The sequence below is a fragment of the Taudactylus pleione genome, unplaced genomic scaffold, assembly GCF_031769625.1.
Source record: "Taudactylus pleione unplaced genomic scaffold, aTauple2 ptg001032l, whole genome shotgun sequence".
Lineage (NCBI taxonomy): Eukaryota > Metazoa > Chordata > Amphibia > Anura > Myobatrachidae > Taudactylus > Taudactylus pleione.
In genome coordinates, this window is record NW_028285433.1 from 12191865 (window position 1) to 12219265 (window position 27401).

The 27401-nt window shown below is 43.4% G+C and overlaps 1 protein-coding gene across 4 annotated transcripts in view; it reads left to right on the forward strand.

Moving 5' to 3' along the window:
* The window catches only part of LOC148454088 (PALM2-AKAP2 fusion protein-like), a 174358-nt gene that overhangs the window by 109799 nt on the left and 37158 nt on the right, over positions 1 to 27401 (forward strand). Inside the window, exon 1 of one of the 4 annotated variants that reach the window (XM_088461267.1) lies at positions 22571 to 22651. The exons of the other annotated variants lie outside the window; for them this stretch is intronic. The gene's annotated coding sequence lies outside the window, so the exon portion shown is untranslated. Of the gene's footprint in view, positions 1 to 22570; positions 22652 to 27401 lie in introns of those variants that run through there. 4 annotated transcript variants of the gene reach the window in all.

A 27401-nucleotide genomic window follows, 5' to 3' on the forward strand; every position in this document is an offset into this window, starting at 1 on the left:
AAATATGCATTACCTTCATTCAAAACGTTACGCATATTGTCAAATTCTTCGAGGCTGATATAGTCCTTTCTGGACGGACCTTGTACCATACCCTGACCACTTTCTGTGCAGATCTTGTTGCCTAGACCTGTGTGCGTAGAATCGTTATGCCCGCATTCTCCACCATATGTGATACTTGGGGTAATTAGCTTGATAGACTAGTGTCAGTGGTGCAGTGATTAGGTACAGAATCAGACTCCATACATGGTATTCCAGTAAAACAAAGTAATGTGGTGCTTTACTTCCAGCATAATCAGGAGCAAACAAAAAATAATAAACGCCTAGCCCTTTCTTAGGGCACTAGCTCACTTCTTGAACCCTCTCTACAGAAGCACCTACTCTGCATGAAAGTCTCTCACAGTCTCTGAGATTGGCGGTCCTTCCTGCCACATGCAGGACTGGACACTGGTCTCCTGGCCTGGTATAGCTTCCTTAGCTTGTTGGCTGCCGCCTCTCACAGTCTGGCTTGCTTCCTTGCAGGTACTACAGCTCAGTCCCAGAGTTGGATAGCCTTCCCTGTATCTCACAGGTCTAGGCTCAGGCCTCCTGGCCCTCACTGGCTTGCTTGCACAGTGAGCTCTGTCTGACTGGTCTGCCTCAGTCCTCCCTGGATTGAGTTCACTCTGCAGCCATTAGGCATCTTCTCACAATGCCTTTCTAGTGTGTGTGGGCGGATCTCCCCTGCCCCACACAGAATCTGCTGCTCACCAGTGCCACCTCTGGTGATACTGCCACAATATATATATATACATATATACAGAGTAATATGCGCTATCTGCTGTTGTGTTAATATGCAATGTAGAGCAGAATGTGCTGGGGTCAGGATTAAATGTATATCGCAGTAGTTGGTGCTGATGGTGTTAATCCACATGTGGTATGCTTAACCAGTGCTCAGATTTATTATATATCAGGTAGAACAACAGGTAGCATATGTCACAGGGAATTACACATGTGTAACAGCGGTAGATGAAATACACTGTGGCTGCCTGGAGCTCAGGATGTTGCGGGGCGCTATAGTGCTTCGGGCATGATTGCAGTTCTGACCCTGGCGGATGGTAGCACTGGTGGTCTAGTGTACAACGGTGGTGGTATAGTGTACTTGCTGGCATACAGCAGGGAACTGTAGGTGGTGAGAGTCTCCTGGTCTGACCTTTATTTCAGAAAAAAATGTTTTTTTTACTTTTCTTCAGCTAATTGCCATCCAGAGGATTGAAGCTGTACAGGCGTCGCAATGGGGAATATTCACCAGAGAGGCCCGGCAATAGCTATCACCAGCCACCAGCCGGGGAGCTTTAGTAGATTGGGAAAAGATGGCAAAAAGAAAATAGTGTTTTTGCAATAGAAGTGAGCATTCACCCTTTAGTAAATAAACCTTTGTATGTCTGATACAGCATCTTTATTGAATTTGATATTGACATGTCCCCTTATAGTTGTCACCAACAATCAGAGTGGCACCACTCAGCAGCCATAAATGAAAAGCTAAGTTGTACTGGTGAAACATTCCTTTCTCTGCATGCAGCATGAATGTACGTGTTTATAGTCAGTGCTGTGGCTACCAAGTCATTGATTGGCAAGGATACAGAGACAGCTCTGTTCCCAGATATGGAGAGGATGAAATGAAAACAAGCCAGAAACCTCTGTCTTGAAGACAGATTGAATTCCTCTGTTACAAGACATTAACCTGGTTATCACTAGCTAGTAGCTACACACTGTGCTGGTCAGAAGTCAGATGCAGAATTAGAATCCAGCATTATCAGTAAACGTTCAGTCATGTGAAATATTTCATATAAAAACCATGTTCCCATAGCCCCGCTCCTTCCTATTGGAAGGAGTTCCGTGGATGCGAAGAGGGATCGGATCCCTCCGCCGCTGACTTCCTGACTCCCTGGCGGTTTCGCGCATGCGTGACCTCAGGTCACGCATGCGCAGAAGCTGGCTGCGGGGGACAGGTAATTAACCAGGCTACTTCTGTAGCTGCGTTACTAATCTCGGGGACAGCTGCTTTTCGGAGCGGCTCTCCCTACACCGGAGTAATGATGAATTGCTCTGGTGTTAAGTATCCCTCACGGCGAGGTGAATACTTCGACATTGGGGGCCATATGGGGATAAAGTACCAACCAACCAGCTGCAAACTGTCATTTTTCAAACACAGCCTGTGACATGGCATTTAGGAGCTGATTGGTTGGTACTTAATCTGCGTTCACTTTATCTCCACCCAAGGCAAATAGACCCCTAAATACTATATTTTGGTGAACATTATGAAGGAGTTTGGGACATGAAATGTCCTAGCCAATCAAAAAAGGTCACTCTGTGGCTCATGAGCATGTAAAAAACAAATATGCTCTTCATATCGTCAAAGGGTATGTAGTCAGGAAGCTGGCGGTCGAAATGCCGACCGCCGGCTTCCCGACAGTGAAATCCCGGCATGGGTCTAATGACAGGCGTCTAAATACCGACACCTATCATTAGCACCACGCCGACATCCCGATGCCTGGCATACCGATCATAGGTAAGCCAGGCGTCGGGAGCAGTTAGCCGCGGGGGGGGGAGGGTTAGGTATAGGGTCTCCCAGGAGGACTTAGGGTTAGGCCAGGGGAAGCGGGGTTAGGGTCAGACACCCCCGGGGGGAGGTTAGGGTTAGGCACCCCCCCTGGGAGTGTTGGGTTTAGGGTGCTTTAGGTTTAGGCAGCCCTGATGGGAGGTTAGGGTTAGGCACTAGGGGGGAGGTTAGGGTTAGGCACCCCTAAGGGGGGGTTAGGGTTAGAGGGGAAGAGGGTTAGGGATAGCCTCTATACTTACCTTGTCGGGATCTCCATCTGCCGGCCTTCCGGCGTCGATATTTCATCTGCCGGGCTGACGTCCGGCGGTATATCATACCGATTCCTTTCAAAGGTATTCAGAAAATATACCAAAATTTGCTGTGAGACTAATGGGGAGTGGATTAACAGATAGACAGTAAAAAGGTAGATAGACACCAGATGTTAGAGAGTCAATAGGTCGACTGGGACAAAAGGTCGACACACTAAAGGTCAACAGGTACAATGTTGACAGGTGACAGGGAGTTGACAGGTTCAATGGTTGACAGGGTCAAAAGGACTACATGAAAATTGTCGACACATTTTTTTTTTTTTTTAGCCCTAGTCTTCACCCTAATCCTAACCCTTCCCTTGGTGCCTAACCCTAACCATCTGGGTAGGTGCCAAACCCTAAACCCTCCGGTAAGTGCCTAACCCTAAACCTAACCCTAACAAAAAATAATAATTAAAAAAGCATGTGTCGGCCATTTTTGTGTCGCCCATTTTCATGTCGACCATTTGGTCCTGTCACCCATTTGTACCTATCGACCTTATATGTCGACCTTCTTACATGTCTCTGTCGACCCATTGACGGTCTAACATTTGGTGTCTATCTAGACATTGTCTACCTTTTTACTGTCTATCTATAGTCCAGCACCCAGACTAATGCTGTTTACTACTAGAGATGAGTGAAGTTGCTTCAAGATGTCAGGTAACTAATGTAGAGGTGCTTCATTCCACTTTGTGCTCCACTATTGCATCTCCATACTACGGAGTGACAGTCCACACTGCTATTCCATGGTGAAGTTGCTCTGTGGTGTGATTGAGGTAGAACCAGAACATTAAGGGCAACTAAAAATGATTCCTTTGGAGAAATGGGAAATTCTGCACCAGATGCAGAGGCTCATACACACTAGACAATGTGCTGTATGAACGATATTGGTGACAGATTTCCCTTGAACTCTCTGTAGTGCAATATCGGGTGTACACACTGAAAGACATCTTTCGGTGAAGTCATCCTGCCACATCTCTGAACAGGAAATTCTTGATGATATCGTCAGATTGGTCTGCATGTACGGACGACAAAAGACATCGTTAATGACCTGCGGGAGTGCACATCGTTGGTCGTTCACTGCATACACCCTGAACGATATATCGTTGAACGATAACGTTATCATCCATATCGTTCATAGAAACCGTCTAGTGTGTATGTGGCTTTAGGCAAATATTTGTCCTCTTATCTACACTGTATTATGGGTTTTTACGATTTTTTGAAGCACTGATGGCAGAGGGTTTACTAACAATAGGTTAATGGGCATATGTCAATCTTTCTTAATGCTTCTAGGCTTAGGACAGTCGCGGACACATTAGTACTCAGCTATTCAAGCCCACAATAATTGCATTTGAGTGCACATTTCCTGATGGCCTGGATTTCAGTTAAAGAAAATTTGATTTAGGGTATTAAAAGACCATTTTAAAGAAATCCTATTGGTAATCATGCACTTTTGGATATATTTGTCTTTGTTTGTAGTTGTTCTTTGTTTTGCTTGCTTGGAAAAATCTAACCTCAGGGATCAGGCTATTGTGAGATTATGTATCTTGTGCCAAAAGCCATTTTGTACTGTATTAAGTTGATTTAGGTTTTCTTAAGTTAAAATCACACTAACCTCAATAAAGAAGAGTCTTTACTTCCCTCCACAGAGCAGTGATTTATGGGCGTGTGAGAAATTGAGATGTTGGCTAACCTTTATCACAAAATATGCAGACAGCCATCAGATAAAATACTTGGAGCTAATAGTATATACAGGTTGAGTCTCCCATATTCAAAATGCTTGGGACCACAAGTATTTCCATATTTTGGAATATTTGCATACCAAAATGAGATATCCTGGAAATGGGACCCAAATCTAAACACAGAATGCTTTTTTGTTTCATATAGGCCTTATACACACTGCCTGAAGGTAATTCTATACAATATTTTTCAGAATTATGTGCATCACACAATGTTTATACGTACTAGTTTTCTGTCACTGCAATTCACCAAAGGTAATTAGACCCCCTGACACAAACCATCGCTGGAGGTGTAGTAGGTAATGTTACAGTCACCATTTAAAATGAATACTGTGCATGTGGCATTATGGTTTTGACAGTAAGTAGTCTTTTCAAAGTTTAGTGTATTGATCAAACACTATGGGCCTGGTATCTGAGATGTATGGAATGCCGATATCTATGCAGATCGAGTGAGTGTCAGCCTTTACTATTACGCTCGCACAGCGGATTCACTCACAGTGAGTGACAGGTAATTATCGTTTGCGGGAGGTAACGGGGGAGGCTAGGCAAACACAGGCATATTGGGACCATTTAAACTCAGTTTCATGAACGTGCATAAATTAGCCATTGCGATCTCCTTTGCAGCATGAGAGCTCTCTGCATGTCAGGAGAGCCGCAGTACTTAAGGCACTTCAGACTTGATCTACAAGCTGCGTGGCTGACCGATCTGGGTCGATGTTACTGATGTTTCCGCTGTTGCACATTGTCAGACAGATATGAGAAGGCAGCAGTGGGCGTGTCTATGCTCGGATATGCTTTGCAAGGCACTAGCATATCTTAGCAATTGCGCTCCGTAAGAGATCGCAGTTGTGATTACATAAGTGTAAATCTAGGAATCAGACCCTATGTTCCCTGTAACTTTCTACAGGGACGCTGTAAACTGCAATGCTGATGGGACCACATAATATATGATTTCTCAATGGAAACCCGTTTAGCACATTGGCTAAAAAACTGATAACCCTTTTTTTCTAAAGAAAAAGGGGATATCACTGCTTAGTAAATATACCCCTAAGTATTATGCAAGGTATTATACAGTTATATTTCACCTCTCTTCAGCAGTAATAATAGAAATAATACAAATATTTGTAAGACTGGTTTGGTGCTATGCCCCAACATGGCTAACTGTGTTATTATTATACCCGTTCAATAAAGATGCTTAAAAGCATGGGTCTTACAGGTTGATCTTTAGCTACTGTCTAATTTTGTAAAGTACAACTGTTACTCAAAAAACCCAGCTTGTTTAGCCTAGGGTGCCAATGTTAGATGATGATGATAATAATAACAATAATAATAATACTAAGGCATCTACTGTAGTACTGACATCTGTTAAGATGTCCCGGAGATTAAGCAGTGATTTATAAATAGCAGGGTGAATTCATTGATCCTAAATTGTCCTGACAGAAGCAAGATAACACACTCCACCTGGATTTGTGTATATTGAATGCATTACCTGTGTCGGAGGCCCACTTCACATCATGTGACATCATACCACGTATACAGTATATTAGTCCCAATACAGAATGCTCATTATTTCTATTTATTAAATTACTTCACTGATTTCTTCCTGTTTCTGGAATTAGTTGTAAGAATTAAAAATTAGACTGACTCTCTATTTTGCCCCCTATTGTTAAGTGTGGCACGTAATCAATGATTTTATATCAGAATGTTGCTAGTGTGTGTGGATAGGTTGCACTACCGTGTGGTCACTATCTCCAGAGATGATGGCCGCACAGGATTGCTCCTCTGTGCGATGCCATCCTACCTTCAAACTGCCTTTGCAAGGAGCAGATGGTTTAGTGGGGGGGGGGGGGTCTCATCAGGGCTCTGTGATCAGCGCCTCCCTCCGGTGTGCTGTCCTGCTACTCAGACTGGGAAGTCTGGTTAGGGTGTGACTCGGCCTGTTTATGTGACGTCGTGGTGTCCCGGCAACCCATCGTCATTCTGCTGTGATTGGCCGAATGTTTGTATTGGGTGGCCACTCGGTAGTTGACAGATGTTGCCTAAGTGATCATGACGCTGAGCACAGGAAGGAGGGGGTTGCAGTGGTGGAGGTAACTCATCAGGTCTGGAGGGGGTTGCAGTGGTGGAGGTAACTCATCAGGTCTCTCTCTCTCTCTCTCTCTGTGGTGGAGGTAACTCATCAGGTCTGGAGGGGGTTGCAGTGGTGGAGGTAACTCATCAGGTCTCTCTCTCTCTCGAGGGGGTTGCAGTGGTGGAGGTAACTCATCAGGTCTCTCTCTCTCTCTCTCTCTCTCTCTCTCTCCGTGTATACCAGGAATTCCTCATGGAAGGCATAACCACCCACCGTGGACAGCACAGTGGCCGACCACAGGTGCTTTATGATCGTGACACTGGCGCAAATCACATCCACATTCAAAGAAGGAGGTACCAGACGCATATACAGCAAGTCAGTGCAGCATTCTTTGGCTTACATGGGATATGGAAGCAAAACACCCACCAGAGTACCCCTATTAACACTATGACCCACAAGTGATGTCAGTGGGAGTGCTTTTGGCTCTGATGGAGCCAAAAGCACTCCAGGGCTTGCGGAAACGAGACCCTACCACAAGGGTCTCGTCGCAAGCCCGATGGTCGCGATGGTCTTGACCATCGCGACCATCTTCCTGGCCGCTCGCTATAGCTGTGGGTGGTCACCCACAGCTATACGAGCGGCCAGGAAGCCGCTCTAAAAATTCAGAAGGACGGCCCTGATTCAGAGCGAGCGCTCTGTCAGGGCGTCCCACTCTGAATCATGGCCACAGTGCCTCACCTGAGCTTGTGACATCGCTAATTGGACCCTGGAGGACTGGCAACATGTGGCATGGTCCTATGAGTCACGGTTCGAGTTGTTTCAGGCTGATGGTAGGGTTCGGGTGGGGTGCAGACTCCATGAGGACTTGGAACCCAGTTGTCAACAAAACACTCTGCAGGCTGGTGACGATTACATAATGGTGTGGGATGTGTTCACGTGGGCATGGGTTGGGTCCGCATTGCTTGATGACCATTTGCAGCCCTTCATGGACTTAATGTACCCCCACAACGATGCATTATTCCAGCAGGATAATGCATCCCTATCCAGATACCATGGTTCGACATCCCTCCAGAGGTCTTCCGTCCACTTGTGGAATCGATGCCACGTCAAAAGTTTGCCAGGTTAGAGGGGTGACCGTACACGGTACTATGCATCCATCCCATGACTTTTGGCACTTCAGTGTATGTGTGTGTATATATATATATATATATATATATATATATCCTGAATGTTCTCCCATCTCTATCATGCGTGGTGGTAGCCAGAGCGCGCATCCACACTGCGTGCGGCTGTCTAGCCCTGTTTTCTGGCTGTAATTTATCACTGGTTCCTACAGATGTGTCCTCGCACATCTTTGCTGCAGTCACGTCAAACAGCCCCTCACGGTGCATCAGGTCCCGTGAGACTATGCTAGTATCAGGTGTCTTTTTCATGTTTTCCCTTAAAATGTATCTAAGTCGTTCAATAAAGTGTAAAGTCTAATGTAGTCGAAATGCGATGCAACTAGGACGCACTAAGAGACTGTGCTGATTAATTTAATATCTGTGTTTAACTGAGTCTCTGAATCAGCATACAAAGTGTTACGTTTCAGTGGCCGCACTTTTTTTCCACACGATAATTGAATCTAATAATTAACTTTATTGCTGTTAATTATTTATTATTGTTTTTTATGTCTCTTATTATATAGATGTGAAGTGTATTAATTTCAATAAATTGAGTATTTCAATTCCGATTAGTCGAATAGCGCTTTCCTTTTTATGAATTTTTTTATTTCATAAAGATCATCTTTATTAAGTTAAAAGGAGCAATACCATTTAGAAAGCTGCAATTTGACTAGTGGTCTATTGTCACCAGTAAGACTAGCGCCCTGATATTTCTTTTTGTGTCTTTCCACACCAAGTTACGTTTACAGACTAAGGGGTCTATTTACTAAGCAGTGTTAGGAGACAGAGGGGTCTATTTACTAAGCAGTGTTAGGAGAAGAGTGAAAAGTGATTAGGTGCCAGCCAATCAGCTCCCAACTGTCATCTCACAGGCTGTGTTTGAAAAATGACAGTTGGGAGCTGATTGGCTGGCACCTAATCACTTTTCACTCTTCACTTTTCACTTCTCCCAACACCCCAGTCGCAACACAGATATACAATTGTTGCATATCAGATTAATCAGCACAGTCTCCTGGTGCATCCTAGTTGCATCACATTGTGTTTTAAGACCCATTTTCAGAAAAAAAAGATGGCTGATGTTAGCAGAGTTGCATTGGACCTGGGGCTCACTCATGTCGGGCATGTCACTCTGCGTGGCGTATTAAGTATAGATGTAGGAGGATGCATCTGTACCTCTGAGGTATAAGAAATCTCAATGTATTTAAACAAGGCAACGTCCCCGGAGGCAGTCTCTGCTCTCTCCCTGCCCGATGTGCTACTGGCTTGTTTTGAGGCTAATCTCACAATGCCCCTTCTATGACTACTCCCCCTCCCCCGTTATATTCTAAGTGTCATGCTCTGTCTCCTGGAGCTACCACAGCCCTGCTATTTAGACTGCCATTCCACCCCCCTCTCATCCACACTACTTGCTCCTTCTTAACCTACTGATTTGAGGCTCGTCCCTCATGTTGTGTCCCGTGATCACCCGTAGACGACCCATTGGCACTTCAGTAGAGCAAATTAGATGAGTGCAGTGTCCATATACTGTGGTGCTCTTCTGAGCTCGCCATGATAGGTTCAGTGAAGACTATGTTGTCCTTTTTTCAATATTTGTTACAATCCAAATAATAATAATTGCATTGAATATGCAGAATGAGAGGAAGGGTAATGAAGAGTTGGCCGGTGTAAAATAAAAGTGGCAAATTTCCAGGGAAGGAGTATTACATATTAGACAATGGCCCTGATTCAGACCCACTCGCAAGCGGCTGTCCGCTCGCAAGTGGGTCGATGGTCTGCACTGAGCATGCGCATGACGGAGGGAGCTCCGTCGTGCGCATGCGCCAGACGCGATGAGCGAAGGAAAGTCCTTCGCTCGTTGTGTCTGATCAAAGGGGGCGTGCTGTCGATGTTGATTGACAGCACGCCCCCTTTGGTGGGCGTGCCTCCCTGACGGGGGCGTTCCCATGGGAACGCCTCCCGTCAGAAGCCGGCCCACTGACATCACTAGTGATGTCAGTGGGAGTGATTTTGGCTCTGATAGAGCCAAAATCACTCCGGGGCTTGCGGTTGAAAACCTCAACCGCAGGCTCCGGCTCGCAGTTTCGATGGTCGCGATGGTCACGACCATCGCGGCCATCAAACTGCACGCTCGTATAGGCTGTGGGTGGTGACCCACAGCTATACGAGCGTCCAGGAGGACGCTCCATTTTTATGGAGGGCGGCCCTCATTCAGAGCGTGCGCTCTGCTCAGAGCGTACGGCTCTGAATGAGGGCCTATGATGGTCTGCTTAGAATACACTAATATTGCACCATTTAGGTCCAGCTCAAAAGCACAGATAGCTAAGGCAAAGGCCTTATCACCACATTACATATCAATACATAAAAGGAAATGATCTCCTAGTTTATTCAAAGGACAACAATGTCCATGTTATCTACTTATTGTCCTCACCATAATGTCAAACTACAGTGTGAGAAGAAGGTTCTTTGAATCTGCATTACCACACAGGGAGGACGTAGAGCATCATGGGGCACTAAAGGCCGCACTTTGCAGTCATTTATTCCCTGGTCTCCTGGTTAGTGTCACAGCACTGACTGAATAGTGAATACAGGGGCTGACTGATGTTTTGGTGGGAGGTGTAAGAGGATGAGGACCTGTGAAAAAAAAAACAGCAATCACGGACTTTGGGGTTCCTCTTTGTTCCTTCCACTCAACCCTTATTTTGCAGCCATTTTAAATAGCAACTACTCTATCAGCCTATGGAGGTGTGTGCAGAGATCAGCCTACCATAATTACACTGATAATGCCTCAGATTTTTTTTACAGTACTCCTGATTAGATCTCTTCCTTTTTAAAGGTCTGTTGATCCTTTTGTGGGCCTCAGTTTCTCAGTTACTTGTGTGGTACACATTTTATAGTTGGCCGTGTACACAGAGTACACAACTCAGCATACAGATTAATAGTTCCCTTAGAATGCAGTATTTTACCTTATCTTACTTTATAATGCCTAAAGAGCACTTATTGGGCAGGGCATTCACATCAGCGGTGTGCAGAATAATATAGCGGTCAGTAGCCAGTCCATCAAATCCAAGCAGCCAGGGAGCCAGATATGCATGCAGTGAGTGTGCATTGGCTACATGAATCCTGAGACATGTCCAGCCCTGTGCTCATATTACATTCATTTACATTATTAATTCACACTTTTCTTTTTACCAGGTGGTACTTGGCCAAGTGCCCATATACCGTATGCTTGTAATGGGAGGTATAGTACATGGCAGCATGAGATCACATCATGCACATTAAATCATTTTAGGCTGGATTTCTGTAAACCTGCCAATTGTAAATTGCACAAAATAATGTTAATTAGATTTATTTCTTAGGCAAAATGGCATTTTTTGTTTCTTGAATGCAAGACCTGGTGCATCGTTCTCATCTCTATCAACTGTCCCGATTTCAGCTGGATACTGAGAAGAGTGGGGTTTGTGGAAAAGTGGGTGGGAAGTCATCAGAAAGTGGATGTAGTTTCCTGGTAAATGGGCAAGTTTTTGGAATGGTGTATGTAACCTGAGCTTGTATTGGGTAGAATAGATATGGCCATTATTTTGTCCCATTTTGCCTAGCTATATATTGGGAAAGGATGGTTTATTATAAATAGGTGTTAGCAACTATTCTGAAAGCACTTGCCTGAATGGTCCCTAATAAGCCTCTCCAAAAGTAAAAGGACTTTTATGGATCTATCTATATACTTTTTTGTATATGCCTCTTACATGGCAAAACCATGCTGTGTCAATGCTCCAACATAAATGTACAGTATACTGTAGATGGCACTGTACAGTTTTCTAGGATAACCAGAATTTAGCTGGTTTAGCACCTCTAACCATTTGCCACTGATTAACCATTAAAGGGAAGGAATGAGAGCCTGAATGACTAATTTGAATGTATGAACTGAATACATCTCCCTTCTGTTATTTATATGAGTCAGTAAACAAGCAGTTCTATCCAGCTTGGGTCACATGCACACTCACACTCTAAACGTTAACATTAACCTATTTAAAAGTGACTTTCATTAGTCTCATATATATTAAATGATCATAAAACAAGTTTATGTCACAGAAAACTAACAGCGCTGCCTTCCTGATTGGCTTGGCAATCCTTCTACATGAATATTTCTATAAATAACTATTTTATGTTCCCTAAAAGTGTTTAGTACAAATTCACAAAGAAATCACTCTAAAGTTAGATTCAAGAAATTTTAATAAAAAAAGAAAAACAGTCTGTAATGGCAGATAACTGTGTAGCCAGGCCTGACAAATGATGGTGTTTTTGTTGTTGCATTCCTCAATGCCAAGCTCTGTGTAAACCTTGCTGTGTTTGTATTGTCAAAGTCTCATTTTGCAGGAATGTAGATGTTAGCAGATAAGTAGTGTGTGAGTAATTAAGATATATGAGGGACTAATGGAGTCTTACTAGTGGAGACCACTAAGTGCTATTATTGGTTACTCAATCATAGGTGATCTTTTATCAGCAATCTCGCCCTTTGCACCAGTCTCATATGGGGTGAAGTACTGTACACTGGCAATTTTTAACTGCTATGTGGAAGGGGGGTTGTCGATATACCGACGCCGGAATCCCGTCGCCCAGCATAATGCCAACGCTGATATCCCGAAGGAGATCAGGATACTGGCGTCGGCATCCTGACCCCTGCCATCCCTAACGTCGAGATCCGGGAAAGTAGTGCACTGTCCTTGTGGATGGGGGGGTTAGGGTTAGTCACCCCCAGGGAGGGTTAGGATTAGGATGCGGGAAAGGGGGGTTGAGGTTAGGCACCACCAGGGGAGGTTCGGGTTAGCCACCCCCCCCAGGGAGGGTTAGGTTTAGGGTGTGGGAAGGGGGGTTAGGGTTAGGCACCACTGGGGGGGAGATTAGGGTTAAGCACTAGGGGGGGAGGTTAGGGTTAGGCATCGGATAGGGAGAGTTAGGGTTAGGGAGGGAGAAGGATAGGAATTTTATATTTACCACCCCTGTCGGGATCTTCAGTCTTCGGGGATCAGCCGCCAGTATTTCATACTGATTCCCTGGAAGGGTGATTGCCATTGATTGGACAATTTGAATCATGTTGTGGGAACTGCAAGCAATTTAATAGTGTACATTGACTATAGTGGGATGAGCTCAGAGGCATAGCCTGGGCAGGTTTAGGAGGAGCGACCGCTCCCCCTGCTGGAAAAGTCTTAAAAGTAGCACCTACAGTACACAGCTAATCCTAGGGGCCTTATGGTGGGTACACACTGGGCGATATTACTGAGTGACTGCACGATTACCTTTGGTGGGCGGGCCGGGGGGGGGTGGCTGCCCAAACGGAGGCGTTCCCATGAGAACGCCTGACTGACATCACGAGTGATGTCAGTGGAGAGATTCCGGCTCTGTTAGAGCCGAAATCTCTCTGGGGCTTGCGGCCACGAGACCCTACCACAAGGGTCTCGTCGCAAGCCCGATGGTCGCGATGGTCTTGACCATCGCGACCATCATCATGGGCGCTCGCTGTAGCTGTGGGTGGTCACCCACAGCTATGCGAGCGGTCAGGAGGCGTTCTAAAAAACAAAAACCTGGCCCTGATTCAGAGCGAGCGCTCTATCAGAGGGACCGGGTCTGAATCAGGCCCTAAGTTTGAGTCAAGATACTGTAAGGGGTAAATTTAGTAAAGTGAGAGTTTTTAGAAGTGAGTTTTAAAAGAGAAGTTGCCCATAGCAACCAATCAGATTCTACTTAACATTTAACTCACTTTAGTAAATATACCCCTAAGACTGCTACTGTGGTGGAACTACAAATCACAAAATGCCCAGTCTACTGCCGACTGCTTCACATGCTGGGAAGTTGCTCTACCAAAGATCTGCCCCTAGATTCAGTCGCTGGTGCCCCAGGCCCCCGCCTCCCATGACCTCTTAAGCGCAGCTCCGTCTGGTGCATCCTTGTTGACATCCAGCTCCTGGAAGATCATGCTTATGCTCAGGCCCGCCGCACAGGTCTGCAGCTAGAGCTGCCGCCAAGGAGGAGCAGGACAGGGAGTTGTGGTTGAGGGGGGACGCTGGGACTGCTACACGGGTCCATGGCTAGGGCTGCTGCCATGGAGGAGTGGGACGGGGGTTGTGGGTGAGGGGGGGGCACAGGGACTGCTGCACAGGTCCGCGGCTAGGACTTCCACCAGGGAGGAGTGGGACGGGGAGTTGTGGGTGGGTGGGGCAGCAGGACTGCCGCACAGGTCTGTGGCTAGAGCTGCCACCAGGGAGTAATGGGATGAGGAGTAGTGGGTGAGGCGCCAGACATGTCACACTGGCATAAGAAGCTGCTGAGAAGCAGCGACACCAATGAGCAAGGACAGGCTATAGATAGACGGAGGCGGCAGCTGATGGTCTGACACAGAGCCCTCTACTAGTATATAGTTATGGTAGCTTGTCAGGTGCCAGGAAGAGGTGCCATGTATTGGGCGTCTGTGACGGTACACTCTGGGTATATATTTACAGCTCTAAGTGGGGTGAATATATTGTGGGCAATGGAGGAGGTGCCCTCCAGTGCTGGCGCCTGGTGATAGGCACCTCCATTCGCTACCATAGTAGTGCAGTCCTTCTTCAACAAAAGCCATCTCACCATAACAATGACAGTATAAAATGAATTAAACATAATTATTTTAATAATGCATTTTGTTTTCAATAGTTAATTGAATTTTATGAATGTTTTATATATTTTATTTTGCTATTTAGTTTATGATGTTTTTATTGTTTAATTAGTGGAACTATGGAACTAAGGGGCTGATTCAGCAGAGGATGGAATTGCAAAGCCACACAGAAGCAACTTTGCAATTCCAATATGCAAATACAGCAAGATTTATCTGATACCCCCTGCTGCATTGGCGATCCCAGCACTGTGACCAACGTCGCAGGCTGGGTTAACCGGTTGGGATGGTGGACAGCGCCGGTCAAACGCAGGCTTACCTGTTTGCGAGGCCAGGAAACTGCGTCCATGAATGCAAATCCTGTGGTTTCCACTCGCCCCCGTTTCTGGGACCGCCTGTCGTTCCCGCCTCCGCACCACCCTATAAATGCCTCTGCCTGTCATCAGGCATAGCAGGGGCTGCGTGTGATCTGCGCACGCGCAGATTTCCGGTAATCAAGGATCTGTATCCAGCATTGCACCCTAAAAGCCCAAGCCTGGTTTTTAATTTCCTCTACACTTGTGCAAACCATCTAGACAAGAAACACATGTGCACCTCACCTGAGATACTCATCTTCCTCAGATAATTAAAATCTATTGCAGTGTTAACATTGAAAAATAGGTCCGATAATAGCAGTGTCCTTGTAGTTGGTGGGTAATAAGTGGCCAGTACAAAGTGGTGACTCTCTAAAAGCAGAAGATTCCTCTCAGGGTAAATAATCTGTGTTCCTGATGCCTAGAGCTGGGATTTTAAGGTGTATCCAGTGTCATACTGGGGCATGAAGGGCTCACCAGGGAAATGTAACGGAAGGGGCCCGCTGAAGGGTTGTGACCAGCTATTTAGTAGGTGTGGTCATTAATTGGAGGGATATGGCCAAAGAGCTTTAGTAAATTAGAGATGAAAATATTATGAATGGAGGCCAGTTTATAGTAGGGATGACCATCGGTGGGGTGGTCATTGATGGTTACCATTAATGGGCACATTGGTGATTACCGCTGATGGCACAGAAACCATCTTTGGTGAACCATCTATGATTTGCACCCCCTCGATGGTCACCTTTGCTGCTGGCACGCCGGGCTGCAGCCCATGAAACAATGTGGCCGGGACTTAGCATTGTCGGGGGTGGGGCTAAGCTCTAACCTGCCTCTAGAAAAAAATAATAATTTGGCTCCTACTCATCCATCGATAGCAGAAGTAGTTGACCATTGGTTCTCTGCCATCGATGCCAAAAGGAGTTGACATCGACCAGCAACCTTCGATGAGGGGAAGGAGCGGGGTGAATAGGTTTATGCTCTGTTAGTGGGAAAACTGTTAGGGCCTGATTCTGACTCGGACAATATGGTGATGGTGCCGTAGTCGCAGTAGTGATTTGAGATGCACGGATGCAGAAGTGTACTGAAAATGGATTTTGTACTCTTTGGTGGTGATAGGGAGGTGGCTGGTCAGACACATGGAGATAGTCCGTCTCATGAGCATGTTATGGGTGTGTCCTGGGCGTGTCCCTGAAGTGGTTGTGTACACAGACATTTAGGACCGTATTCTATTAGCAGCGTTTTCAACAAAAAAACTGCAAATTTTTTGCCAAAAAAATAAAAAAACAGGCGAAAACGGCAACAGGCGAAAAAACAGCTTTCTCCATGCCAGACCAGGAGAAAAAATGCAAAATCCCTATTTTTGGCTAAAAATGTGGGGATTTCTTTCAGAAGCATTTGGACACCCCCCAATGATAAATTACTGGGATGTTGTTACTCTTTATATAGCAAACAAGCGGCTTCTCCTGGCATAAGTGTCCTATAGTTTAATCGTACTGGATAATATTCCAATGTCTGAGTATGATATTACGAATATGGGTAGAGGCAATAGAATAGGTAGAAACAAACGTTAGTCTGTTAAGCTGGCCACACACTAGACCAACTTTCATCCAACCATCCAACTAGTTGATTGGTTGGAATGAAAATCTGGTAAGGTATGGGAGTAACTGATGATCAGCAATTTGCTCCTAAATGCTAGAAAACAGATGAAAATGGTCATCAGACAAGTTTGTTAAATGTTTGATCTAAACAATTTGTTCAAACAAAAGTTTTTGTCCATTTTCCGGCGTTTGGGAGCAAATTGCTGATTGTCATTTGCTTTCATCCCTTACCAGATTTTCATTCCAACCAATCAACTAGTTGGATGTAAGTTGGTCTAGTGTGTGGCCAGCTTTAGTCTGGTCACTGCACTTGTTGGTGGATAATGTGCTTGACTGTGTAAGTCCACTACAGTGTGAGATAGCTTTATTTATCTCTGATGGAGAGTATCCTCTGTCAATAAATCTGTCACCCATTTGTTTTAATGCTGATGGAAGGTCGGAGGCATCCTAGGTAATGCGCACCACTCTTAAGTAATTGAGACAATGGTAGTCCATGTTTTAGTGGTGTAGGATGAAAACTATCCGCAGCCAATAGTGTGTTTTTATCAGTTGGCTTTCTATATATCCTGGTACACAACAGATTGTTACAGTTGTACACACAAACATCCAAATAATTGATCATAACCTCACTGTAAACCAAGGTGTTAGTAGGAAGAGAGTTAAGGTTGTCCACAAATTTGGTCAACAGTTCCACACCACCAGTCCACACCAAAAACAGGTTGTCTATGTATCGAATGTAAAAATGTATATATTAAAAAAAAAAGGGGTCAGTCATGATGTGTTGTTTCTCATATTATATAAATTTGCATATGTGGGGCCATATTTGAACCCATCACAGTCCCTCGTTGTTGCAAAAAAAAAAAAGAATTCTCAAATAAAAAATAATTTATATGTAAAACCAATTCTATAAGTAACAACAAAAATTCTGAAGGAGGACCATTATAGTGGGCTGGTAGATATTAAAATGTGTACCGCGTCCAAACCATCTTTGTGGGTAATGTTAGTATATAGACTTGTAATAACTAACTAACAACTTGGATTCAGGGAGAGGTCCTAAATTATTAAATTTACTAATAAAGTCTGTGGTATCCTGAAGATAAAAGCTGGTATTCTGAACCACAGGCTGTAACAAGAAATCTACATATTGCGAAAGAGGTTGACACAATGAACCACATGATGAAATAATAGGCCTTCCAGGTGTCTTAACTAAAGTCTTGTGAATCTTGGACAATACATAGATTATAGGAATCCTAGGATGTGTTTGGGTAAGGAAATATGAAGTAGACTCATCAATCCAGTTGTTGTTCAAGCCCAAATTGATAACCGCGTCAATCTCTTTTTTTTTTTTTTATAGACATAAGTGGGATCATATGTGAGAAGTTTATAGCAATCAACATCAGCTAGTTGCCTTTTGATTTCTAATAAATAATCCAAGTTATTAAGAATCACTATACCGCCTCACTTATCAGAGGGGCGAATGATGATCTCCATTTTATCTCTTAGGGATTTAATGGCCAAATTCTTTTCTGTACTCAAATTGGAATAGGAAATTCTCTGTTTATTCATAAAGGGTATTGTATCAATTTTAACAAGTTTAATAAACATTTCTATAGAAGTGATCAAACCTGGTGGATCAAAGATACTCTTTGGTTTGAGTTTATTTGCAGTAACATTATTAGCAGGATGTTTCACCAAATAATCCTTAAGTTTTAGTGATCTATGGAAACTATGAAGCTCAACTTCAAAGTCAAAAGGACGTTGCCTAAAAGTTCTCACAAATGACAGACCCCTAGATAGTACTGATAATTCAGCTGTAGTAGGAACATAGCTGGACAAATTAAAGATGACTATCTCTTCCTGCCCCTTTGGGCAGGTTTTTTGCTGTTTGGATTTTCTGGCGCCTCCCCATCTCAGGGCCGGATTAACAATGGGGCGGATGGAGCTACAGCTCTAGGCCTTCACACAAAAATAGGCCCATCAACATGACAGCATGATTACCAGCTGCCTAACTGGCCATACATTTTAAGTATTTAAATAACTTTTCTAGTCCCCCCCCTTCAAAAAAAAATAAATTATGCAATTTTTCTATTTCTATGTAGTCAGGGAGACATTGTGGTCATAGTTTAGGGGGTGTATAAACCAGGGTTACTCTGACTACACCCACACAGCACCTATCACAGCTCTTCCCCTTCTCAGTATAGGCCCTTGAACAATTTCAACTCCAGGCCTATGTGGGTCTTAATCCGGCCCTGCCCCATCTACATGGCTTGTTCCTTGTGGGTCCTTGTACTTTGACCAAGTCACATTCCCCTTTAAAAAAGGGAGTGATTGAGGCTGATCTGAGTCACTGGCCAAGGTATGGGTATCTATCTCAGAAAATGTTCTATCTGGTTTCCCAGGCCTTCTCCTTCTCTGTTTCCCATTGTCCCTCAAATTAAATTTACACTTGCCTCCATGAATTCTCTCAGATCTTTGTAATCGTCCTTAACTCTCTTATACTTGATCTTTTTAAAAGCAAGTAGTTCTGAGTAAAATTGACCAATATTATTCTCAATTTTACCCAACCAATCACTATCAGCATCAGTTTTAAGAATATCTAAACCCGCCTTCTCACAAGCCAAAATCTCTTTATAAAGCAACTCTATTACCGTATTCACCTGTTCAATCACTAGTACCGTAAGCTGAAAAGAGCATTAATTTAAGATTTGACACCATTGCTTACAAATGTCTATATTGGACGTCCCTATGGTAGGTTGATGTTTTATACTGAATCCTCTTGGTATGATCTTTTCTTTGTAATATTGTGAAATGGTTACACCATGTAAATTCAACTCCACTCTTCTTTTTTGCAATTTTAATACGTCAGAATAAATTTCAGTCAGGCTATCCACATCAAATGCTAGGGATTCCGTATGAGTATAAAGTATCCTAGTGATGTCCTTGTTATCAAATCTTTTGACGTTTGTTAAAGTATCGGAAAGAGTTGCAACATCCTCCATTGTGAAAGAACAATAAAAAAAAAATAAAAAAAGATAAAAAATAATCCAATAAGTATTCACAATATATCCATGGTGCTAGTCAGCATAAAAAGTAAAAAAAATATATATGCTGGGTAGTTGGCACTCCTCTGCTCCCTTGGTTATCAGCGTTCTTGCCCTCCTTGTTTACCGTTCCCACCAGGGGAGTGCAATCTGTATAAGGATGTGTGTAGGTGGCACTCAGACGACTTGAAATAAATCTCTGTGAGACCCCAATAGATTTCAACGTTTCAGGACTCGTTTACTTTGGTTCCTGATGAAAGAACCAAAGTAAACGAGTTCTGAAACATTGAAATCTATTGGGGTCTCACAGAGATTTATTTCAAGTCGTCTGAATGCCACCTACACACGTCCTTATATATACACTACTGTTCAAAAGTTTGGGGTCACTTAGAAATGTCCTTATTTTTGAAAGAAAAGCACTGTTTCTTCCAATGAAGATAACATTAAATTAATCAGAAATACACTCTATACATTGTCAATGTGGTAAATTACTATACTAGCTGCAAACATCTGGTTGTTAAAGGAATGTCTACATAGGTGTATAAAGGCCCATTTCCAGCAACCATCGCTCCAGTGTTCTAATGGTACATTGTGTTTGCTAAGCACGTTAGAAGACTAATGGATGATTAGAAAACCCTTGTGCAATTATATTAGCACAGCTGAAAACGGGTTTGCTCGTTAGAGAAGCTATAAAACTCCTTTGAGCTAGTTGAGTATCTGGAGCATCACATTTGTGGGTTTGATTATACTCTCCAAATGGCCAGAAAAAGAGAACTTTCATGTGAAACTCAACAGTCTATTATTGTTCTTAGAAATGAAGGCTATTCCATGCAAGAAATTGCCAAGAAACTGAATATTTCCTACAACGGTGTGTACTACTCCCTTCAGAGAACAGCACAAACAGGCTCTAACCAGAGTAGAAAGAGAAGTGGGAGGCTCCGGTGCACAACTGTGCAAGAGAACAAGTACATTAGAGTATCTAGTATGAGAAATAGACACCACACAAGTCCTCAACTGGCAGCTTCATTAAATGGTACCCCCAAAACGACAGTGTCAATGTCTACAGTGAAGAGGCGACTCCGGGATGCTGGCCTTCTAGGCAGATTGGCAAAGAAAAAGCCATATCTGAGACTGGCCAATAAAAGGAAAAGATTAATATGGGCAAAAGAACACAGACATTGGACAGAGGAAGATTGGAAAAAAGTGTTATGGACAGACGAATCGTAGTTTGAGGTGTTTGGATCACACAGAAGAACATTTGTGAGATGCAGAACAAGTGAATAGATGCTGGAAGAGTGCCTGATGCCATCTGTCAAGCATGGTGGAGGTAATGTGATGGTCTGGGCTGCATTGCTGCTGGTTAAGTGGGAGATTTGTACAAGGTAAAAGGGATTTTGAATAAGGAAGGCTATCACTCCATTTTGCAATGCCATGCCATACCCTGTGGACAGCGCTTGATTGGAGCCAATTTCCTCCAATAGGACAGTGACCCAAAGCACACCTCCAAATCATGCAAGAACTATTTAGGGAAGAAGCAGGCAGCTGGTATTCTATCTGCAATGGAGTGGCCAGCGCAGTCACCAGATCTCAACCCCATTGAGCTGTTGTGAGAGCAGCTTGATCGTATGGTACGCAAGAAGTGCCCATCAAGCCAATCCCATTTGTGGGAGGTGCTTCAGGAAGCGTGGGGTGAAATTTCTTCAGATTACCTCAACAAATTAACAGCTAGAATGCCAAAGGTCTGCAATGCTGTGATTGCTGCAAAAGGAACATTCTTTGACGAAAGCAAAGTTTGAAGGACAAATTATTATTTCAAATAAAAATCATTATTTCTAACCTTGCCAATGTCTTGACTATATGTTCTATTCATTTTGCTACTCATTTCATAAATAAAAGTAAGTTTTCATGTAAAACACAAAATTGACCCCAAACTATTGAACGGGAGTGTATATATACATACATATATACATAGTTGGTATACAGTCGGGAAGTATTGCATCCGCCGGCTTCCCGACTGCTTAATCACGGCGACGGTTAAATGACAGGTGTCTAAATCTAGACGCCTGTCATTGTACCAACGCCGGGAGACCAGCGCCCGGCATCCCGATCGAAGGGATGCCAGGCGCGGACAGCTGCGGGGGGGGGAGGGTTAGGTTTAGGGCTCCCGGGGGGGACTTAGGGTTAGGCACCTCCCCGGGAGGTTAGGGTCAGGCTAGGGGAAGGGGGGGTTAGGGTCAGGCACCCCCGGGGGGAGGTTAGGGTTAGGCACCCCCCCGGGGGACTTAGGTTTAGGCGGCGGGGAAGGGCGGGGTTAGGTTTAGGCACGGGTTAGGCACGGAGGGGAGGTTAGGTTAGGCACCCAAAGGAGGGTTAGGGGGTAGAATTAGGTTAGTTTATACTTACCTTTAGGGCGATCGGGATTTCTTCCTCTGTCGGCCTGCCGCTGCCGGGATTTGAACCGCCGGCCATCATACCAAATGCACATATATATATATATATATATATATATATGTATGTATATATATATATCTATGTTTGTGTACTATCACTTAAAGCTAATGACATACAGAATAAAAAACACACATATATGTTTGCAAATTATAAAATCAGCTTTTATTTTATACAATGGTTGCCGCGAAGCAGTCAAGCAAGCAAATGATATATCCTTCCTAGCTTCTCAGTCACAATAGAAGACTTTTTGCTTTACTTCCTTTCCTCCACCCCTTTGGCTCATTGATCTATATTTTTTCGGCTATTGCAGTGACTTCCACTTTCTAGTTCTGTCTATGGAAGCTGCACAGAAATCCCCGCTGCTCTCTCACTACTGCAGAAGAGAGTATAAAACTGACTGTCACAAAGCCTTGGTCAACAACCTTGTGTATGTAAAGAGGCCTGGATTTCCTTTGCCTTCCCCGCCCCTCACACACACACTTTTTTTTTTAGTAGTTTTAGAAGGGTCTCATTGTATAAACTGACTTGCAGACAGGGCTGCCCTCTTTTTTTTTTTTTTTTTTGTAAATCCCAGCCCCCATTCCTGTGACATCATTTCTTGCAAGAAAGCAGGGATGGAATTTTGACTTGGAAATCCAGAGAAGAGGCTTTTGTGGGAAAGGAGGTTTGGGGCAGTTCAGAAACTGGACACATTATAAATGCTGGGGTAAGCTTCACTTTTCTGTCATTATCATTCCCCCTCTCATTGTTTACTGTCACACAGGCTGCTGGTTATGTTTTCATTTTTTAAGACTGGTTAGATGGGAATGGGATCATCTGCATTTCAGCATGTGCATAGTAGCTGAGGACGTGTGCCTTCTATTGAGTACTTTACACTTACATAAATGTCAAAGGATACTGTACCTCAGACACTGCACATGTCATACTTGGTTTTCTATATAAAAAATAGTAAAGGTTTTTGTTTAACAACTGTTGTCAATATTAAACCTTCATTAGTGTTTGATCATAATGAGGTGGCTTAGCATGGTAATATGTTTCTGTAATGATAGTGAGGTGGTTCTGTATAGATAATTGCTTTAGTTTATGGTACATCAGCTTTGTGCAAAGCAGAGATTGTTTGGTTTAGTGGTTGTTTAGGATTAATGTCTGTTTCTGGAAACAGAAACAGTGTCACAATGTATAGATGACCACATACACAGTCTCTGTGTTATGTGCAACATTGTCATAAACTTCCAGAGAGAAAGCGAAAATGAGTCTTGTGTGGTGGAGCCGCTGTATAATCTGTGTACTCTGCTCTGGGCAGACATCAGCCTGTCGCCTAATCACACTTACATCACTTCATCTTATGCAGAAGCTATACATAAGCAGCAGCTGGCTGATATCACTGGAGGACACTTACTGTACATCAGGAATGGAGCAATACAGTAAAACTGACTGAGCCAGTTCAAGATTTATTAACCCTAAACTGCTCAAAAGATTTGTTGAGGTTTGATTTGCAGCAAGTATGCAAGGAAATATGTTTTGTTCCTCTTCACTGTCCCTTTATTGTATAGATATTATGGACAGCTCTCATCACAGAGTATAATGGTTTCTGTGGAGCCCAGAAGCTAAACGTACGTGTGTGTGTGTGTGTGTGTGTATATATATATATATATATATATATATATATATATATAATGTGTATAGAGAGCGAGAGAGAGAGAGAGAGAGAGAGAGAGAGAAAACAATCGTCGTAGACAAGGGCACTCTCTTGGAGAGTGCCCTTGTCTACGACAATTGTTTTCTATTTTTGGATCCTAAAAAATCCGTGTGGCACCCCTACGTTGGCTTGCTATGTGAGGTGTGAGTGCAAGTCCCTAGAATCTCTCTCTCTCTATATATATATATATATATATATATAGACCACTTGCAGGGCTTGTGTTGTTTTCTTTGTTTATAGAAATCTCTGGATGCAGCTGTCAAATATAAGAACATTATACCTTATAAAGACGGATTATATTACTGTTTCTTTATTTGAACCTGGAGTCCCTGTTCTGCACAGGGTCTGGCTTTCAGAGTTTATTAAAACACAATTAAGAATACACTACAATGGTATTTATTCTATGCCAAAGAATGCTGAGGGGTCTTTAATGACTTAATTGTTCTATGTATGTAACATACATGTTTCACAGAAAGGCTTGAAATGCCCGATAAAGTCATGTGACACAAAGTTTGCTATCTACTTTTTAGTGCCCATGACTTGTATTCAAATGTTTATGCAATATTCTCATTTATCTGTGATGCAGGCTGCAAAATGTCTGTCATATGAGTGTTAGTGACCCCACCCTGGAAATTATAATTTCAATTAGATCAACTTAAACTTGGTTGGTGCACCTTTGTCCCTGAACTATGCTCATTTGTTTTAATTGTGCTCACTCTTTATGGTAAATATTGAGTAGGCCTTTGGCGTCTTACTATTTAGTGATATTGAGTTACTTGATATTGAGAGATAAGAATGACACAATTGTGTATTTTATCCAACCCATTTGTGTTACCCTGATTAGACTAGTATCTATGTAACCACACGCACATCTGCCCCCTGACTGTTGGGCCGCTCTCTGCATAGAATGAAACTTGCAAACATTTAGGTAGTGACAAAAATCTCCCAGCTGACTGCTATACATAGCTATAAACGCTGTACAGCTATAATACACAGGAAGGCGGGCTATTGTAAATGTAAGAGTCAGAGGGCCTGATTCGCTACTGTTCGCAACTACGATTACGCACGGAATTGGCCAATTGTTGCGTTCTGCGCAAGCGTATGCATTGCAGTGACTACGCAGACCCATTGCAGAGTGATTGATAGGAAGTGCCATTTGTGGCAGGTGAAGGGGGGGTCAGGGAAACGCAGGGTGTGCCAATCCGTTTGAACGCCGTTGCAGGGGCATGCATAAATTATCCACTGCGATGCTCTATGCAGCCTGAGGACATAGCGTGCAATTAAGTTATCAATTTCTGAGTAAGGTCAGAGCTTGTGTAAGTGTGCGTGAGGCTGCGATGGTATACGATTGTACTGATGGTTTTGCAGTCTTGCTAAACATTATGGATGTGTGTAAGGTAAAGTGGGCGTCTTATGTAGTGCTGTGACGGCATAGCAATCGCAATCGATTAGTATGCTATCGCAGTGAGACTGCGTTCCTAATCTATATTGCATTCGCAGTTGCGATCGGCAGTGAATCAGGCCCTGAGTTGTTGATCAGATCTACAGGTTAAATGCAATACAGAGACAATCTTGGAAGTCACATGGGTGTGAGCACTTTGAGGACATATATGTAGGAGGTGTTAAACCTCAAATGGCTCTATTGCCTACTGTCTATAAGATATGTGAGCTAGTGGTTTGACTTGATGCCATTTGAATACTAAAGGGAAAAGGACAATTTGTACAATTACCTTAATTGTATCTTTACACCCTACTGTATGTGTTTACTGAGGTGTATACATCATCACAATGCAGGCAGTCTATGGGGTCAATTCAATTACAGTAGGTGAGAGTTTGTGAGTGCGGGTTAGTATCATGAAACGCGCATACATCGCATGAGTGCGCACATCCGAGTAATGCGAGATTCAATTACAGATGAGCAGTTTGGCTTTGCTTAGATCTTCCCGCCAAATACAGCTCTCAGAACGAGGCAAAACGTCATCTTTCATGGACATCTTGGCACAGATGTCCATGAAAGATGACGTTATGCCTTGTTCTGAGATCCGAACTTGCCCGAAAAGATCCGAGCCACAACCGAACCGCTCATCTCTAGATACAATTAGAAATGCCAATTTGCGGTACTCGCAGCGAAGTTTCATGACTTTTCTACAAAAAGCGGCCTGGAAGCAGTGCATGAAATAGAAGGGCAAACCATCCTGGACCCCACAGAAAGTGACAACGGAGATAGAAAAGTACTGGAGTTTCTTAAAAGGTGTCAAATGGCTGATTTTTTCACTTTTTATTAATGGTTGAAAAATTATAGTCATCAAGTGTTTTTCATTATTTTCATCAAATTTAGTTTTTCTCCTATTTTGGGGTATAGAAAAATGCATGTCTAGTAATTATCTGTGTTTTTGTAAAAATGTGGAATAAACATTTTTAACTGTCATCTTATCAGGAAGCCCCTAAGAAGGATCCAATCGGATCCTTTCCAGCTCCCCCCGCAGCAGGTGTGTCCTTCTGCGCATGTGCAGAAGGTCGTCAGAAGGACTTCTGGCTGTTAAATCTTGAAGTCCCTCTAACCTAGGGTATCGCAAAGGACAGCCCTTATTGGTAGAACTGTCCTTTGCAATTTTAATTGCATTTATAAGTACCAACCGGGGTAATTAACCCAATAAGAGGCAGGATGTACCGCAGCGCGGATGCAATGCTTAGTACTTCCCGCCCTGTGAGAGAGAGGGCAACTTTGCAGAAAGGGCTAAATGCATGGCAAATGAGGAAAATAACATTATACTGACCTCTTTCTTTTCAGAATTTTTTTTTTTGATCACTAGTATTCTTTACTACTAAATAGACATTCTTTAAAAAAAAAAAAATCTCGATGGTATACAAAAAAGAAACAATGTAAAATTGATGAGCTTTGCACAATAATTCTGCCGAGTTTCTTCAGGATTGGTGGTTGGATCTCATGTGGGAAATTCCCTTAAGGATATGAAGGGAAATGGAGTTGTTCTTCTTTATTTGTCTGCATTCCCAGAGGTACAGTGACATCTGGATATTGAATTATTTGTCCCTCATGCCATATGCCTGAAAATAACTCTGGCCTTACCATATGCCTGTGAGATAGGAGTAGCAAGTGACTCTGCTGCAGAAAATATGTAGATGTGCCCAGCAAGATACAGTGATCTGAATCTCTAAAAGAGCTATAAGGCAACCATGATTGCTTTCACTATTATCAGTGTCCACAACTTGGATTGTGAGAATCTGGAAAGAATTCCTACAGAAAAAGAACTATTTAGATTCGGAATTCGCTGAAGTCACAGCCATTGTCTCTGTACAGTATCACATGCCTTTTCTTAGTATGCTTTTGATATGAGTCTCAGTCTCTTTATGTTAGTTCCCATATGCAGATGTCCATTGCTCCGTTAAAGCTAGCTACACACCTTTACAATCAAGCTTTAGATGCAACCAAATTCTCGATCGAACGTCCCCATGATACAGCCGATAAATACACGTACACACCTATACAATTTTATGTTCGATCATTGGGCCTGATTCAGAGCCGCTCATAAGCGGCCGCTCGTTCGCTTTGATATTTTATGACATTTTTTTTTATATGCAGGACATACACCTACACGACCAGAATAAGATAAGATTTATCATACAATTTCCCTTTAATTCCCTGGAGCTCCCTGGCAGTCCTGGCCACGCGATTGACACACGATGTACATACGATCTCACTGGAGGGAGCCGTTCATTGTCTGAGAGATGGTGGATG